Raw genomic sequence first — 21,423 nt, forward strand, 5'->3', positions numbered from 1 at the left:
TCCAAATTCCATTCCACATTCCATTCCATTCCCCTTTCCTTCCACATTATGTTCCACGTTCCATTCCAACTTCCATTCCACATTCCATTCCATTTTCCGTTCCATTGCATTCCATGTTCTATTCCATTCAATTCCATATTCCATTCCATTCCATTTCACATTCCATTCTACATTCGATTTCACATTCCATTCCACATTCATTTTCACATTCCATTTCATTTCATTCCATTGGTTTCCATTCCACATTCCATTCCATACCAATCCACATTCCATTCCATTCCATTCCATTCCACAATTCATTCCATTCAATTCCACATTCCATTCCATTCCCTTACACATTCCACTCCATTCCATTCCATTCCATTACATTCCATTCCACATTCCATAACTTTCCACTCCATTCCACATTCCATACCATTCCATTGCATTCCATATTCCATTTTAATAATTCCACATTCCATTCCATTCCACATTCCATTGCATTCCATTTCATTACACATTCCATTCCACATCCCTTCCCCTTCCATTGCACATTGCTTTCCATTCCATTATATTCCTTTCCACATTCCATAGCATTGCATTCCTTTCCACATTCCTTTACTTTCCGTTCTGCATTCCATTCCATTCCATTCCGCAATCCATTCCATTGCATTCCAATTTCCATTCCACATCCCTTTCCATTCAGTTCCACATTCCATTCCGTGTTTCATTCTACATTCCATTCCACTTTCCATTACTTATTGCATTCCGTACCTTTCCACACTACATACCATTCCATTGCCTTCTATTCCACTTTCCATTCCATTCCAATCCACATTCCATTCCACATTCAATACCATTCAATTCCTCATTCCATTCATTTGCATTCCACATTCCTTTCCATTGAATTCCACTTTCCATTCCGTTCCATTCCACATTCCATTCCATTCCATTCCACATTCCTTTCCATTTCATTCCACATTCCATTCCATTCCATTCCACATTCCATTCTATTCCACATTCCCTTCCATTCCTTTACATTCAAATGCAAATTCCATTACATATTCCATTCCATTTCACATTCCATTGCACTCCATTCCACATTCAATACTGTTCCATTGTCCATTCTATTTCATTCCATTACATTCCACATTCCATTTCATTTAATCCACATTGCATTCCATTACGTTGCACATTGTATTTCAGTCCATTCTATTCCACATTCAAATCCATTCCCTTCCACATTCCATTCCATTGCATTCCATTCCATTTCATATTACATTCTATTCCATTCCGCATTCCATTCCACATTCCATTCTTTTCCATTCCATTGCTTTCCGCCTTCCATTCCACGTACCATTCCACATTCCATTCCATTCCTTTCCACTCCACGTTACATTCCATTGCATTCCATGTTCCATTCTATTGCATTCCATGTTCCATTCCATTCAATTCCATTCCATTCCACGTTCCTTTCCATTCAATTCCATGTTCCATTCTATTGCATTCCACCTTCCATTCTATTGCATTCCACGTTCCATTCCATTCCATTCCACGTTCCATTCCATTCCGCATAACATTCTAACCCATTCCATTCCACGTTCCATTCCTCATTCCATTCCATTCCATTCTACATTCCATTCCATTCCATTCCACATTCCATTCCATTCCACATTCCCTTCCTCATTCCATTCCATTCCATTAAACCCTCCATTCCATTCCACATTCCATTCCATTTAACATTCCATTCCACTCCACATTCCATTCCACTTTCCAATCCATTCCATTCCACATTGCATTCAACATTGCTTTCCATATTCCATTGAATTCAATTCCGCATTCCATTACCCATACCTTTCCATTCAATTCAACGTTCCATTCCAAATTCCATTCCAAATTCCATTCCCCATTTCATTCTCTTCCATTTCACAATCCATTCCACAATCCATTCCAGTCAATTCCACATTCCTTTCCTCATTTCATTGCACATTCCATTTCCCATCCCATTCCATTGCATTCCACATTCCATTCTACAATCCATTCCACAATCCATTCCATTCTACTACATGTTCCATTCCACATTGCATTCCACATTCCATTCCATTTCATTCCACATTAGATTCCACTTTTCATTCCTTTCATTCCACATTCCATTCCGTTCAATTCCATTCCAGATTGCATTGCACGTTCCATTCCACCTTCCATTCGACATTCCATTGCACGTTTCATGGCATTCCATTCCACTTTCCATTCCACATTCCATTCTATTCCACTCCACTTTCCATTTAACATTCTATTCCACCTTCCATTCCATTCCATTCCAGATTCCATTCCACATTCCATTTAACATTCCATTCCACATTCCATTCCATTCTGATCCACATTCCATTCCTCATTCCATTTCATTCCATTCCACATTCCGTTCCATTTAACTCCCCATTCCATTCCACTTTCCATTCCATTCCATTCCACATTCCATTCCAAAATCTATTCTAAATTCCATTCCATTCCATTACACATTCACCCCATTTCTTTCCACGTTGCATTTCACATTCCATTCCACATTCCATTACATCATATTCCACATTCCATTCCACATTCCATTCCATTCCATTCCTCATCCCATTCCACATTCCATTCCATTCCATTCCACATTCCTCGCGCATTACATTCCACGTTCCTTTCCAAGTTCCATTCCACGTTTCATTATATGTTCTATTCCCTTGCATTCCATGTTCCATTCCATTCCATTGCACGTTGCATTCCAGTCCGTTCCACGTTCCTTTTCATTCCGATTCACATTCCATTCGACTTTGCATTTCACATTCCATTCCACATTCCATTTCACATTCAATTCCATTCCTTTCCATTCCATTCCACATTCCATTGCATTCCAATCCACATTCTATTCCATTCCTTTCCACATTCCCTTCCATTCCATTGCACATTTCATTCCATTCCAATCCATTACGTTGCATATTCCATACCATTCCATTCCATTCCACATTCCATACTGTACCATTACATTCCACATTCCTATCTTTCCATTCCACTTTCCATTCCATTGCATTCCACATTCCATTGCATTCCATTCCATTCCACATTCCATTCCACGTTCCTTTCCCTTCCATTCCAGATTCCATTCCATCCCATTAGCTTCCATTCCGCGTTCCATTCCAATTTCCATTTCACCTTCCATTCCATGTTGCATTCCACATTTTATTCCTAGTTCCATTCCATTCCATTACACTTTCCTTTCCACATTCCATTCCACATTACATTCCGTTGATGTCCACTTTTCTTTATATATTCCATTCCACATTCCATTCAATTCCATTGCACATTCCATTCCATATTCCATTCCTCATTCCATTGCTTTGAATTCCACATTCCATTCCAAATTCCGTTCCATTGCATTCCACATTCCATTCCACATTCAAATCCATTCTATTCCACATTATATTCCGTTCCATTCCACGTTCTATTCCATTTCATTGCATTCCACATTTCATTCCATTCCATTCCGCACTCCATTCCATTCTGATCCATTCCATTCCACGTTCCATTCTATTCCATTCCTTTCCACATTTCATTTAATTTCATTCCAAGTTCCATTCCATTCCAAGTTCCATTCCATTCCATTTCACATTCCATTCCATTCCATTCTTCGTTCCATTTCACAGTCCATTCCATTCCATTCCACATTCCATTTCATTCCACTTCCCATTCCTTCCACATGTAATTCCACGTTCCATTCCACGTTCCTTTCCAAGTTCCAATCCACGTTCCATTCCATTTTCCATTCCATTACATTCCATGTTCCATTCCAGTAAATTCCATATTCCCTTCCATTCCGTTTCACATTGCATTCCACATTCCATTTCACATTCTATTCCACATTCCATTGCACATTCCATTCCATTCCACATTCCATTCATTTCCAATCCTCATTCCATTCATTTCCAATCCACTTTCCATTCCATTACATTCCACACTCCATTCCATTGCATTCCACATTCCGTTCCACATCCCTTTCCATACCATTCCACATTCCATTCCGCGTTCCACTCTACGTTCCATTACACATTACATTGTACGTTTCATTCCACATTCCATTACTTATTCCATTCCATTCCTTTCCACACTACATACCATTCCATTGCGTTCTATTCCACTTTCCATTCCATTCCAATCCACATTCCATTCGAAATTCCATTCCATTCTATTCCACATTCCATTCAATTCCATTCCACATTCCATTCCATTCAATTACACATTCCATTCCATTCCATTCCACATTCCATTCTATTCCATTCCACATTCGATTCTATTCCACATTCCCTTCCATTTATTTCCATTCAAATCCAAATTCCATTACACATTCCATTCCATTCCATTCCACATTCAATTCTGTTCCATTCCGCATTCTATTTCATTCCATTCGACATTCAATTCTGTTCCATTGCCCATTGCATTCCATTCCATTACTTTCCACATTCCATTTCATTTATTCCACATTACATTCCATTACCTTGCACATTGCATTTCATACCATTCTATTCCACATTCAATTCCATTCCATTCCACATTCCATTCCATTGCATTCCATTCCATTCCATATTACATTCTATTCCATTCTTCTTTCCTTTCGATTCCATTCCATTCTATTCCACATTCCATTCCACATTCCATTCCTTTCCATTCCATTCCTTTCTGCGTTCCATTCCACATAACATTCCACATTCCATTCCAGTCCACGTTCCATTCCATTCCATTCCACATTACTTTCCAACCCATTCCATTCTAAGTTCCATTACATTCCATTCCATTATTTTTCATTCCATATTCCATTCTAATCCACATTCCTTTCCGCATTCCATTCCGTTCTACATTCCATTTCATTCCATTCCACATTCTATTCCATTCCACATTCCATTCCATTCCACATTCCCTTCCGAATTCCATTCCATTCCATTAAATATTCCATTCCATTCCACATTCCATTCCACTTTCCATTCCATTCCATTCCAGATTACATTCTACATTGCTTTCCACATTCCATTCCATTCAATTCCGCAGTCCATTCCCCATTCCATTCCATTCAATTCCACGTTGCATTCCCCAATCCATTCCACATTCCATTCCATTCTGTTCCACGTTCTATTCCTCATTGTGTTTCATTCCATTCCACATTCCGTTCCATTTCACTCCACATTCCATTCCACCTTCCTTTCCATTCCATTCCACATTCTATTCCACTTTCCATACCATTCCATTCAATATCATTACACATTCCTTTCTATTTCATTCCACACTCCATTCAATTCCCTTCCACATTCCATTCCATTCCATTCCACACTCCATTCCATTCCGTTCCACATTCTATTCCTCATTCTACTTCATTCCATTCCACATTCCGTTCCATTTCACTCCACATTCCATTCCAGATTCCTTTCCTTTCCATTCCACATTCCATTCCACTTTCCATACCATTCCATTCAATATCATTCCACATTCCTTTCTATTTCATTCCACAATCCATTCAATTCCCTTCCACATTCTATTCCATTCCATTCCACATTCCCTTCCATTCCTTTCCACATTCCTTTTCATTCCATTCCACATTCCATTCCACATTCCATTCTATACCATTCCTCATTCCATTCCATTCCATTACAAATTCCATTCCCCATCCGATTCCATTACATTCCACATTGCATCCCACATTCTATTCCACAATCCATTCCATTCCACTCCACGTTCCATTCCACATTGCATTCCACTTTCCCTTCCATTCTGTTCCGGATTCCATTCCACGTTCCATTCCACATTCCATTCCACATTGCTTTTCTTTCCATTCCACATTCCATTAAACTTCATTCCACATTCGATTCCACTTTCCATTCCTTTCCATTCCACATTCCATTCCATTCCATTCCTCATTCCATTCCTCGTTGCAATCTGCCTTCTATTCAACTTTCCACTGCATGCTTCATTCCATTCCATTCCACATTCCATTCCACATTCCATTCCATTCCACTCCACTTTCCATTTAACATTCCATTCCATTCTATTCCACATTCCATTTAACATTCCATTCAACATTCCATTCCACACTCCATTCCATTCCGTTCCACATTGTATTCATCATTCTATCTCATTCCATTCCACATTCCATTCCATTTCACTCCACATTCCATTCCACATTCCATTCCATTCCATTCCACATTCCATTCCAAAATCCATTCCAAATTCCATTCCATTCCATTCCACATTGCATTAAACATTCCATTCCGTTTCTTTCCACGTTCCATTTCACGTTCCCTTCCACATTCCATTCCACATTCCATTCCATTCTATTCCACATTCCAATCCACGTTCTATTCCAGATTCCCTTCCATTCCATTCCTCATTCCATTCTACAGTCCATTCCATTCCTTTCCACATTCCATTCCACATTACTTTCCATTCCATTCCACATTCCTCCCACATTGCATTCCACGTTACATTCCAAGTTCCATTCCGTGTTCCATTATATGTTCTATTTCCTTGCATTCCGTGTTCCATTCCATTGCATTGCAAGTTCCATTCCAGTCCATTCCACGTTCCTTTTCATTGCAATTTACATTCCATTCCACACTGCATTTCACATTCCATTCCACATTCCATTCCACATTCCATTCCATTCCATTCCATTCCATTCTATTCCACACTCCATTCCATTCCATTCCGTTCCACATTCCATTCCATTCCACTTTGCATTCCATTCCAATCCTTTACATTCCACTTTCCATACCATTCCATACTGTTCCATTACATTCCACATGGCAATCTTTCCATTCCACTTTCCATTCCACTGCATTCCACATTCCTTTGCATTCAATTCCATTCCACGTCCCTTTTCCTTCCATTCCAGATTCCATTCCATTCCATTAGATTCCATTCTGCTTTCCATTCCATGTTCCATTCTACCTTCCATTCCACGTTGCATTCCACATTGTATTCCATGTTCCTTTCCAATCCATTACACCTTCTTTTCACATTCCATTAAACATTACATTCCGTTGCTTTCCGCTTTGCATTCCATATTTCATTCCACATTCCATTCCGTTCCATTCCACATTCCATTTCATATTCCATTCCACATTCCATTCTATTGCATGCCACATTCCATTCCGAATTCCATTCCATTGCTTTCCACATTGCATTCCACATTCCATTCCATTATATTCCACATTGTATTCCATTCCATTCCACGTTCCATTCCATTAGATTGCATTCCACGTTTCATTCCTTTCCATGCCACATTCAATTCCATTCCATTCCATTCCACATTCCATTCTCTTCCATTCCATTCCACATTTCATTTCATTTCATTCCATTCTGCATTCCATTCCATTCCATTCCATTCCATTCCACGTTCCATTCCATTCCATTCCACATTCCATTCCTTTCCATTCCATTCCATTCCTTTCAACATTCCATAACATTCCATTACATTCCACATTTTATTAGTTTCCTTTCTGCATTCCATTCCTTCCATTCCCCATTCCTTTCCATTGCATTCCACATTCCATTCCACATCCCTTTCCATTCCATTCCACATTCCTTTACACGTTCCGTTCTACGTTCCATTCAACATTTCATTTCATATTCCATTCCATTCCTTTCCACATTCCTTACCATTCCATTACATTCTATTCCACATTCCATTAAATTCCATTCCGCATTCCATTTCAAATTCCATTCCATTCTATTCCACATTCCTTTCCATTCCATTCCACATTGATTGCATTCTATTTCACATTCCATTCCTTTCCATTTTACATTTGATTCCACATTCCATTAAACGTTCCATTCCACATTCCATTCCCCATTCCATTACAAGTTTCATTCCATTCCATTCCTCGTTCCATTCTATTCCATTCCAAGTTCCATTCCATTCCATTCCTCGTTCCATTCTTTTCCATTCCACGTTCCATTCCACTTTCCATTCCACATTACATTCCACATTCCATTCCACGTTTCATTCCATGTTCCGTTCCATTGTATTCCACATTCCATTCCACATTCCATTCTACATTCCATTTCACGTTCCATTCCAAGTTCCATTCCATTCAATTCCATGTTACATTCAACATTCCATTACATTCCATTCTACATTCCACTTCACATTGCATTGCAGGATCCATTCCACGTTCCATTCCACTTTCCATTCCACGTTCCATTCCACATTTCATTCCTCTCCACTTCGTATTCCATTCCACTTTCCATTCCAATTTGTTCCACATTCTCTTCCATTGCATTTCAAATTCCATTCCATTTCATTCCAATCCACATTTCATTCCATTCCATTCCATATTTCATTCCATTCCCTTCAACATTGCATTCCAATGCATTCCACATTCCATTCCATTCCATTCCGCATTCAACCCCATATTCCATTCCACATTCCATTCCATTCCACAATCCTTTCCTTTCATTCCATTGAATTAAACATTAAATTTCACATAGATTTCCATTCCATTCCAAATTCCATTCTACAATCCATTCCATTCCATTTCACATTCCATTCAATTCCAATCCATTCCATTCCACATTCCATTCCATTCCATTCATCATTCTATTCCATTCCATTCCACATTGCATTCCATTGTATAGCACATTCCATTCCATTCCTTTCCACATTGCATTCCAAATTCCATTCCTTTCCATACTGTATTCCATTCCACATTCTATTCCATTCCATTCTCATTCCATTCCAAATTCCCTTCCATTACATTCCATATTCCATTCTACGTAAAAATGCATTCCGTTCCACTTTCCGTTAAATTCCATTCCATTCCACTTTCCATTCCATTCGATTCTAAATCCTGTTCCATTCCAATCCAAATTGCATTCTGTACGATTCCACATTCCATTCCATTCCACTTTCCATTCCATTTCATTCCATTCCACGTTCCATTCCATTCCACATTCCATTCCACATTCCATTCCATTCCATTCCACATTTCTTTCCATTCCATGCCGTTACACTTTCCATTCCATTCCATTCAATTCCAATCTACTTTCCATTCCATTCCATTAAACATTCCTTTGTACTTTCCATTCCACGTTCCATTCCAATTTCCTTTCCAATCCATTGCATATTCCGTGCACATTCCACTCCATTCCATTCCATATTCCATTCCATTCCATTCCATTCCACATTCCATTCCTAATTCCATTCCATTCCATTCCATTGCACATTGCATTCCACTTAGCACTCCATTGCATTCCACATTCCATTCCATTCCATTCCAAATTCCATTCCATTCCATTCCCCATTCCTTTCCATTCCATTCCACATTGCATTCCATTCCATTACTTTCCACATTTCATTGCAAATTCCATTCTACATTCCATTCGATTCCATTCCACATTCCATTTCATTCCATTTCACATTTCATTCCACTCGACATTCGATTCCATTCCACTCCACATTCAATTCCATTCCATTCCACATTCCTTTCCATTCCATTTCACATTCCATTCCGCATTGCATTCCATTCCATTCCACATTGAATTTCACATTCCATTCCACTCCATTCCACATTCCATTCCATTACATTCCACCTTCCATTCCACTTTCAATTTCATTCCATTCGATGTTCCATTCCATTCTATTCCACAGTCCATTCCATTCGATGTTCCATTCCATTCTATTCCACTGTCCATTCCATTCCACGTTCCATTTCACATTGCATTCCATTTCATTCCACATTCCATTCCACATTCCATTCCATTCCGTGATACATTCCATTCCATTCAATTACACTTTCCTTTGCATTCCAATCCTCATTCCACATTCAATTCCACTTTCCATTCCACGTTTGATTACATTTTCCATTCCATTCCAAATTCCATTCCACTTTGCATTCCATTCCGTCTTACCTTCAATTCCACATTCCATTCGAAATTCCTTTCCACATTTCATTCCATTCCATAACACAATCCATTCCATTCCATTCCACATTCAATTCCTTTCCATTCCACATTCCACAGTCCATTCCAATCCATTCCATATTCCACATTCCATTCCACTTTCCATTCCACGTTAGATTCCACATTCCTTTCCACATTCATTCCATTCCATTCTGTGTTCCATTTAACTTTCCATTCCATTCCATTCCACTTTCCATTCCACTGTCCATTCCATTCTATTCCATGTTCCAATTCACATTCTATTCCATTCCATTCCATATTCCATTCCATTCCGTTCCACATTCCATTCCATTCCATTCTACATTCCATTCCACATTCCGTTCAGTTCCATTCCACATTCCATTCCATTCCATTCCATTCCACAATCCATTCCACATTCCTTTCCATGCCATTCCAGTTTCCATTCCACATTCCATTCAATTCCAATCCACATTCTGTTCCAATCCATTACATTCCATTCCAGTCCTCCTTCCATTCCATTCAATTCCATTCCACATTCCATTCCATTCCATTCCACATTCCATTCCATTCCATTCCACATTCCATTCCATTCAATTCAACTTTCCATTCAATTCCATTCCACATTCCATTCCATTCCATTCCATTCCACGTTGCATTCTATTCCATTCCACATTCCATTAAATTCCATTCCACGTTGCATTCCATTCAATTCCATGTTCCATTCCATTTCATTCCATGTTCCATTCCACGTTCCATTCGAGTTTCCATTCAACGTTCCATTCCACATTCCATTCCATTCCATTCCACATTTTATTCCATCCCATTCCACATTGCATTTCGCATTAAATTCCATTCCATTCCACATTCCATTCCAGATTCCATTCCCCTGCCTTCCACATTGCATTCCACATAGCATTATATTCCATTCAACATTCCTGTCCATTCCATTCCATATTGTATTCCATTTCATTCAACTCCACATTTAATTCCATTCCATTCCACATTCTTTTCCATGCCACTCCACATTGCATTCCACTCCTTTGCATTCCACATTCCATTCAAAATTCCATTCCACATTCCATTTGATTGCATTCCACATTGCATTCAATTCCGTTCCACATTCCATTCCATTCCACAATCCTTTCCATTCCATTCCATTCCACATTCCATTGCAAATGAATTTCCATTCCACTTTCCATTCCTCATTCCATTTCATTCCGTTCCACAATCCATACCAAATTCCATTCCACAATCCATTCCACATTACTTTCCATTCCGGAATCCATTCCACATTCCATTGAACCTTCCATTCCCTTTCACGTTGCATTCCACATTCCATGTCATTCCATTCCACATTCCATTCCATTCTATTCCACATTCGATTCCATCGCATTCCACTTTACATTCCATTCCATTCCACTTTCCATTCCACATTCTACTTCATTTCATTTCACATTCATTCCATTCCATTCCATTCCTCATGCCATTCCATTCCACGTTCCATTCCATTCCATTACATATTCCATTCCACATTCTATTCCACTCCATTTCACATTACATTATATTCCCTTCCATTCCATTCTACATTTGATTCCCATTCCATTTCACGTTCGATTGCAGTTTCCATTCCACGTTCCATTCCACGTTACATTCCACATTCCATGCCACATTTCATTCCAATCCATTTCATATTCCATTCCACATTCGATTCCATTCCATTCCGCATTCAATTCCATTCCATTCCACGTTGTATTCCACATTCCAGCCCATTGCATTCCACATTCCATTCCATTCCATTCCATTCCACATTTCATGCCATTCCATTCCGTATTCCATTCCATTCCACATTTCATTCCACGTTCCATTCCATTCCATTCCACATTCCATTCCATTCCATTCCACGTTCCATTCCACATTCCATTCTATTCCATTCCACATTCCATTCCATATCATTCAACATTCCATTCCACATTCAATTCCCTTCCATTCCCAATTCCATTCCACATTCCATTACACAATGCATTCCACACGCCATTCCATTCCGCAATCCATTCCACGTTCCTTTCCACGATCCATTACATTTCATTCCATTCCACATTCCATTATATTCAATTCCATTCCACATTACATTTCATTCCATTCCACGTTCAATTCCATTCCATATTCCATTATATTCAATTCCATTCCACATTACATTTCATTCCATTCCACGTTCCATTCCATTCCATTCCATTCCACATTCCATTCGACATTGCATTCCTTTCCATTCCACGTTTCATTCAACATTCCATTCCATTGAATTCCACATTCCATTCCATTCCTTTCCACATGGCATTCCATTCCATTCCACATTCCATTCCATTCCGTTCCACTTTCCATTCCACTTTCCATTCCATTTCATTCCACATTCAATTTCATCTTCCATTCCATTGCAATCCATTCCACATTCCATTCCATTCCATTCCACTATCCATTCCATTCCATTCCACATTCCATTCCATTCCATTCCACAATCCGTTCCAATTTCCCTTCCATTCCACGTTCCATTCCACATTCCATTCCACATTCCATTCCATTCCACTTTCCGTTCCACATTCCATTCTCGTTCCATTCAACTTTCCATTCCATTCCATTCCACGTTACTTTCCACATGATATTGAATTCCATTAATCATTCCACTACATTCCGTTCCATCCCACATTCTATTCTATTCCATTCCACATTCCATTGCATTCCATTAAACATTGCCTTCCATTGTGTTCCATTCCACGTTCCATTCTATTCCACATTCCATTCCATTCCATTCCACCTTCAGATCCATTCCATTCTGTACCAGTCCTTGTTCCATTCCATTCCATGTCATTCCACATTCCATTCCATTCCATTCCATTCCACATTCCTTTCACGTTCCATTCCACGTTCAATTCCGCGTTCCATTCTACATTCCATTCCGCGTTCAGTTCCAAGTTCCAATCTCTTACATTCTATGTTCTGTTCCACTTTACATTCGACGTTCTACGTTCCATTACACTTTCCATTTCATGTTCAATTCCATGTTCCATTCCATTCCATTCCACCGTCCATTCAATGTTCCATTCCGCATTCTTTTCCATTCCATTCCACATTCCATTCCACATTCCTTTCCTTTCCATTCCACATTCCCTTCCATATTTCATTCCATTATTTTCCACTTTGCATTCCACGTATCATTCCATTCCATTTCACACTCCATTGCATTCCATTCCACGTTCCTTTCCATTATATTCCCATCCATTCTACATTGCATTCTATTCCACTACACCTTCCATTCCACATTCCACTCCAATCCATTCCACATTCCATTCCACATTCCATTTCTTTCCATTCCATACCACATTCCATTCCATTCCATTCCACATTTTATTCGATTCCACATTCCATTCCACATTGCATTCCATATTCCATTCCGTGCCATTCCACACTGCATTCCAGTCCATTCCACATTCCATTCCATTCCATTCCACAATCCATTCCATTTCACATTTCATTCCATTCCACATTCCATTCCACATTGCATTCCATTCCATCCCACATTTCCTTCTACATTCCATTCCATTCCCTTCAGCATTCCATTCCATTCCATTCAACATTCCATTCCATTACTTTCCTTTCCACCTTCCATTCCATTTCATACTGCATTTCATTCCATTCCATCATTGCGTTCCACATTCCATTCCACTCCATTTGACATTGCATTGCACATTCCTTTCATTTCCATTCCACATTCCATTCCATTCCACATTCCATGCCACATTCCATTCCATTCCATTCCACATTCCATTCCACATTCCATTCGATTCCATTCCACATTGCATTACATTCCATTCCACATTCCATTCCATTCCATTCTACATTCCATACCATTCCAATCCACATTCCATTCTATTCCCTTCCATATTCCATTCCATTCCATTCCATTCCACATTCAATTCCCTTTCACCTTCCATTCCATTCCATTCCCCATTCCATTCCACTTTAAATTTCACGATCCTTTCCATTCCATTCCACTTTGCTTTTAACGTTCCATTCCACGTTCCATTAAACTTTCAATTCCAGGTTCGATTCCTTTCCATTCCAGTTTCCGTTCCATGTTCCATTCCATGTTCCATTACACATGCCATTCAACATTCCATTGCACATTCCATTCCACATTCCATTCCACGTTCCATTCCATTCAATTCCCCTTTCCATTACACGGTCCATTCCTTTCCATTCCACATTCCATTCCACATTTCAATCCATTCCATTTCACATTCCATTCCGCATTTCATTCCAGATTCCATTTCACATTCCATTCCATTCCACTTTCCTTTCCACATTCCTTTCAACATTCCATTCCTTTCCACATACCATTCCACATTCCATTCCATTCCATTCCACTTTGCATTCCACATACCTTTCCATTCCATTCCACTTTCCATTCCATTTCATTCCACATTCCATTCGACCTTCAATTCGATTCAATTCCACATTTCATTCCACTTTCCATTACACATTCCATTCCACGTTCCATTCAATATTCCATTGTATTCCATTATGCATTCCATTCCACATTCCATTCCACATTCCATTTATTCTATTCCAGATTCCATTCCATTCCATTCCGCATTTCATTCAGTTTCATTCCACTTTCTATTCCATTTCATTCCTCTTTGCATTCCATTTCATTCCAAATTCCATTCCACATTCCATTCCTCTACATTCCACATTCCATTCCACATTCCATTCCATTCCATTCCACATTCCATTCCATTCAATTCCACATTCCATTCTATTCCACATTCCAACAATTCCATTCTGTGCCACATTCCATTCCTTTCAATTCCATTGCACTTTCCATTCCATATTCTGTTCCATGACATTCCACATTCCATTCCCTTTCACTTTTAATTCCCCATTCAATTACACGTTCCTCTGCTTTCAATTCCACTTTGCATTCCACTTCCATTCCACGTTCCATTCCAAGTAGCATTCCACGGTCTATTCCACGTTCCTCTGCTTTCAATTCCACTTTGCATTCCACTTCCATTCCACATTCCATTCCACATTCCATTACACATTCCATTCCATTCCATTCCGCATTCCATTGCACATTCCATTGCACATTCCATTCCATTGAATTCCACATTCCATTCCATTCCATTCCACATTCCATTCCCTATTCCACTCTATTCCATTCCACTTTCCATTCCCCATTCCATTACACAATCCATTCCACAATCCATTCCATTCCACATTCCATTAAACAATCCATTCCACATTCCATTCCATTCCACGTTCCCTTCCACATTGCATTCCACATTCTATTCCATTCCACGTTCCATTGCGTATTCCATTCCAAGTTCCATTCCACATTGCATTCCTCATTCCATTCCATTCCACAATCCATTCCAATTCATTCCACATTCCATTCCATTTCATTTCACATTCCATTAGACCTTCCGTTGCACTCCATTCCACATTCCATTCCAGATTCCATTAAATTCCATTCTGCATTCCATTGCACATTCCTTTCCACGTTTCATTCCAATCCATTCCACATTGCATTCCGCATTTCCATTACATTCCACATTGCATTCCACATTCCATTCCATTCCATTGCAGTTTCCATTCTATTTCATTACACATTCCATTCGAACTTCAATTCCATTCCTTTCCACATTCCATTCCATTCCATTCCACATTCCATTCCACGTTCCATTCCACATTTCATTCCATTCCATTCTACATTCCATTCCACATTCCATTTATTCTATCCCACATTCCATTCCACATTCCATTCCATTCCATTCCACTTTCCATTCTATTCCGTTCCACATTCCATTTCATATTCCATTCCATTGCATTCAATATTCCATTTCATTTTGCTTTCCGTTCCATTCAATTTTACTTTCCATTCCACGTTCAATTCCATTTCATTCCACATTCCATTCTTCTCCACTTTCCGTTCAATTCCATCCAATTAAAATTTCCATGCCATTCAATTCCATTCCACGTTCCATTCCACATTCTCTTCATGCCATTCCACATTCCATTCCCCTTCACATTCCATTCCACGTTCAATTCCACGTTCCTTTCCTTTCCATTCCACTTTGAATTCCACGTTCCATTCTACTTTCCATTCCACGTTACATTCCACGTTCTATTCCAGGTTCCATTCCTTTCCATTCCACTTTCCATTCCATGTTCCATTCTACATTACATTCCACATTATATTCCACATTTCATTCAACATTCCATTAAACATTCCATTCCATTAGAGTCCACATTCCATTGAACATTCCATTCAACATTCCATTCCACGTTCCATTTCATTCCACTTCACATTCCATTCCAATACATTCCACGTTCAATTCCACATTCCATTCCTTTCCATTCCACATTCCATTTCATTCGATTAGACATTGCATTCCACCATCCATTCCACATTCCATTGCATTCCATTACACATTCCATTGCATTCCATTCCACATTCCTTTCCACATTCCATTCCATTCCATTCCACATTCCATTGCACATTCCATTCCATTCCATTCCACATTCCATTCCACATTCGAGTCCATTCCATTCCACCTTACCTTCCATTACACATTCTATTGCATTCCATTCAACGTTCCATTCCACATTCCATTGCACATTACGTTTCATTCCATTCCTCGTTTCATTCCATTCCATTCCACGTTCCATTCCATTCCACTCCACATTCCATTCCAATACATTCCACGTAAAATTTCATATTCCACTCCATTCCATTCCAATACATTCCACGTACAATTTCACATTCCACTCCATTCCTTTCCACATTCCATTCCATTCCTTGCCACTTTCCATTCTGCAATCCATACCACATTCCATTCTATTCCATTCCACCTTAAATTCCACATTTCTTTCCACATTTCATTCCATTGCATTCCACTTTCCATTCCATTTTCTATTCCATTCCATTCCACAATCCATTCCACATTCCATTCCAATCCATTCCACATTCTATTCCACATTTGAGTCCATTCCATTCCATGTTCCATTGCACATTGCATTCCACATTCCATTCCATTCCTTTCCTCGTTTCATTCCATTCCATTCCACGTTCCTTTCCATTCCATTCCGCCTTCCATTCCACATTCCGTTCCAATCCACTCCACTTTCCATTCCATTCCATTCTACGTTCTATTCCACATTCCATTTCATTCCATTCCGTATTCCCTTCCATTCCATTCCACTTTCCATTGCATTTCATTCGCTTCCATTCTACATTCCATTCCAATTCCGTTCCAAATTCCGTTCTATTACATTACATACCATTACTTATTCCATTGCACATTTCATTCCACATTCCGTTTCACTTTCCGTTTTACATTCCATTCCCCATTTCATTCCATTTCATTCCACGTTCCATTCCACATTCAATTTCATTCTTTCCACATTAAATTTCACATTCCATTCCACATTCCTTTCCATTCCATTCCAATCCACATTCAATTCCACTCCATTTCACTTTCCATTCCACATTCCATTCCATTTCATTCCATATTATATTCCACATTCCCTTCCATTCCATATTATATTCCACATTCCCTTCCATTCCACATTCCATTCCATTCCATTCTAGGTACCATTCCATTCCATTCTAAGATCCATTCTTTTTCATTCCACATTCCATTCCACATTCCATTCCATTCAATTCTACATTCCACTCCATTCCATTCCACAGTCCATTCCATTGCAATCCAAGTTCCATTTCATTCTATTCCACGTTCCATTTCGTTTCATTCCACGTTCCACTCCACTTTCCATTCCGTGTTCCATTCCACGTTTCATTCTACGTTACATTCCACGTTCCATTCCACGTTCCATTCCACTATCCATTCGACTTTCCATTCCACGTTCTATTCCAAGTTTCATTCCACGTTGCATTCCATCGCATTGCACATTCCATTCCACATTCCATTCCACATTCCGTTCCATTCCATTTCACATTCCATTCCATTCCATTCCACATGCCATTGCACATTCCATTCCATTCCATTCAACATTGCATTCAAATCCATTCGATATTCCATTCCACATTCCATTCTACATTCCATTCCATATTCCATTCCACATTTCATTCCATTCCATATTCCATTCCACATTGCATTCCATTCCATTTCACATTCAATTCTACTCCAATCCATTCCATTTCACATTCCATTCCATTCCAATTTCCACTCTATATTCTGATCCATTCTATTCCATATTCCATTCAATTCCTTTCCATTGCATTCCACATTACAATGAATTCCATTCCACCTTCCATTACATTACCTTCCACATTCCATTCAATTCTTCATTCCACGTTCCATCCCATGTTCCATTACACGTTCAATTCCAGTCCATTCCGCATTCCATTGCATTGCATTCCATATTCCATTCCATTCCATTCCCCATTGCATTGCATTGCATTGCATTCCACATTCCATTGCATTTCATTTCACTTTCCATTCCTCATTCCATTACGTTCCTTTTCACATTCCATTCCAAATTCCATTCCATTATATTCCACATTGCATTCCAAATTCCATTACATTCCATTCCACATTCCATTCCATATTCCATTTCACATTCCACATTTCATTCCAAATTCCATTCTTTCCATTCCACATTCCATTTCACATTCCTTTCCATTCCATTCCACATTCCCTTCCATTCCATTCCACATTCCCTTCCATTCCATTCCACATTCCATTCCATTCCATTCGACATTCCATTCAATTCCATTAAATTCCAATTTCCCTTTAATTCGATTCCAAGTTCCATTACAAGTTCCATTGCACTTTCCATTCTTCGTTCCATTCCATTCCATTCCACGTTCCATTCCACGTTCCATTCCACTTTCCATTCCACGTTCCATTCCACATTTCATTCCTCTCCACTTCGTATTCCATTCCACTTTCCATTACAATTTGTTCCACATTCTCTTCCATTGCATTTCAAATTCCGTTCCATTTCATTCCAATCCACATTTCATTCCATTCCATTCCATATTTCATTCCATTCCCTTCAACATTGCATTCCAATGCATTCCACATTCCATTCCATTCCATTCCGCATTCAACCCCATATTCCATTCCACATTCCATTCCATTCCACAATCCTTTCCTTTCATTCCATTGAATTAAACATTAAATTTCACATAGATTTCCATTCCATTCCAAATTCCATTCTACAATCCATTCCATTCCATTTCACATTCCATTCAATTCCAATCCATTCCATTCCACATTCCATTCCATTCCATTCATCATTCTATTCATTTCCGTTCCACATTGCATTCCATTGTATAGCACATTCCATTCCATTCCATTCCACATTGCATTCCAAATTCCATTCCTTTCCATACCGTATTCCATTCCACATTCTATTCCATTCCATTCTCATTCCATTCCAAATTCCCTTCCATTACATTCCATATTCCATTCTACGTAAAAATGCATTCCGTTCCACTTTCCGTTAAATTCCATTCCATTCCACTTTCCATTCCATTCCATTCCATTCCACTTTCCATTCCATTCCACTTTGCATCCCATTCCATTCCACGTTCCATTCCACTTTCCATTCCACGTTCCATTCCACGTTCCATTCGACATTCCATTCCACGTTCCATTTCACATTCCATTCCATGTTCCGTACCATTTTGCATTCCTCATTTCTTTCCACGTTCCATTCGATGTTCCAATCCACGTTCCATTCCACATTCCATTCCACGTTCCATTTCATTCCATTCCACATTCCGTTCCACGTTTCATTCCGTTCCATTCCTCATACTCTTCCACGTTCCATTCCACATTCCACTCATTCCATTTCAAATTCCATTCCATTCTTTTCCAATCCGTTCCATTCCACATTGCTTTCCATTCCATTCAACATTCCATTCCATTCCATTCCATTCCACATTCCATACCATTCCATTGCATCACATATTCTATTCAATTCCATTCCACATTCCAATCCTTTCCATTCCACATTCCATTCCATTCCACTCCACATTCGATTCCACATTCCATTCCACATTCCAATCCATTCCACTCCACGTTCCATTCCTTTCCATTGCATTCCTTTCCGCATTCAATTCCATTCCATTACTTTCCACATTCCAATCCATTCCCTTGCACATTCCGTTGCATTCCACTCCACTTTCCATTGCATTCATTTGAATTCCATTCCATTTCACCTTCCACTCCATTCAATTCTATTCTGCAATACATTCCATTCCCTTCCACATTCCATTCCATTCCGTTCCACTTTCCTTTCCAAATTCCTTTCCATTGCGTTCCTCATTCCATTGCCTTCCATTCCAAATTCCATTGAATTCCATTCCAGATTCCATGCCTTTCCACTTTCCATTCCACGTTCCATTCCATGTTCCATCCCATGTTCCATTCCATGTTCAATTCCAGTTCATTCCACATTCCATTCCATTCCATTCCACATTGCATTCCAATTTCTAATTCCATTCCACATTCCATTCGTTTTTTCATTCTACTTTTCTTTCTTTCCGCATTCCATTCCACATTCGATTCCATTCCATTTCACTTTCAATTCCACTCTATTCCATTCCATTCCACATTCCATTCCATTCCACTTTCCACTCTACATTCCAATCCATTCCATTCCATACTCCATTCAATTCCCTTCCATTGCATTCCACATTCCAATCCTTTTCATTCCTCTTTCCACTCAATTCCCTTCCGTTGCATTCCACATTCCAATCCATTCCATTCCACCTTCCATTCCATTCCCTTCCACATTCCATTCCACGTTTCATTCCACGTTCCAACCCACGTTCCATTCCACGTTCCATTCCACTTTCCATTCCACGTTCCATCCCACGTTCCATTCCTTGTTCAATTCCAGTCCATTCCACATTCCATTCCATTCCATTCCATATTCCATTCCATTCCATTCCACATTGCATTGCATTGCATTGCATTCCGCATTCCATTGCATTCCATTCCACTTCCCATTCCACATTCCATTCCATTCCATTTCACATTCCATTCCAAATTCCATTCCATTATATTCCACGTTACATTCCAAATTTCATAACCTTCCTTTCCACATACCATTCCACAATGTATTTCACATTCTATTCCACTCAATACCACATTCCATTATATTCCATTCGACATTCCATTCCACATTCCGTTCAATTCCATTCCACATCCCATTCCATTTCACTTTCCATTCCATTCCATTCCACATTACATTAATTTAAATTCCATTCCATTCCACATTGCATTCCACATTCCATTCCATTGCATTCCACATTCCATTCCATTGCATTGCACTCCACATTCCATTCCACATTCATATAAATTCCATTCTAGTCCATATGCATTCCATTCCATTCCATTCAGTCTCCATTGCATTTGATTGAACATCCTATTCCAATCCATTACAAATTGCATTCCATTCGATTCC

The sequence above is a fragment of the Pongo pygmaeus genome, chromosome Y (assembly GCF_028885625.2).
Source record: "Pongo pygmaeus isolate AG05252 chromosome Y, NHGRI_mPonPyg2-v2.0_pri, whole genome shotgun sequence".
Classification (NCBI taxonomy): Eukaryota; Metazoa; Chordata; class Mammalia; order Primates; family Hominidae; genus Pongo; species Pongo pygmaeus.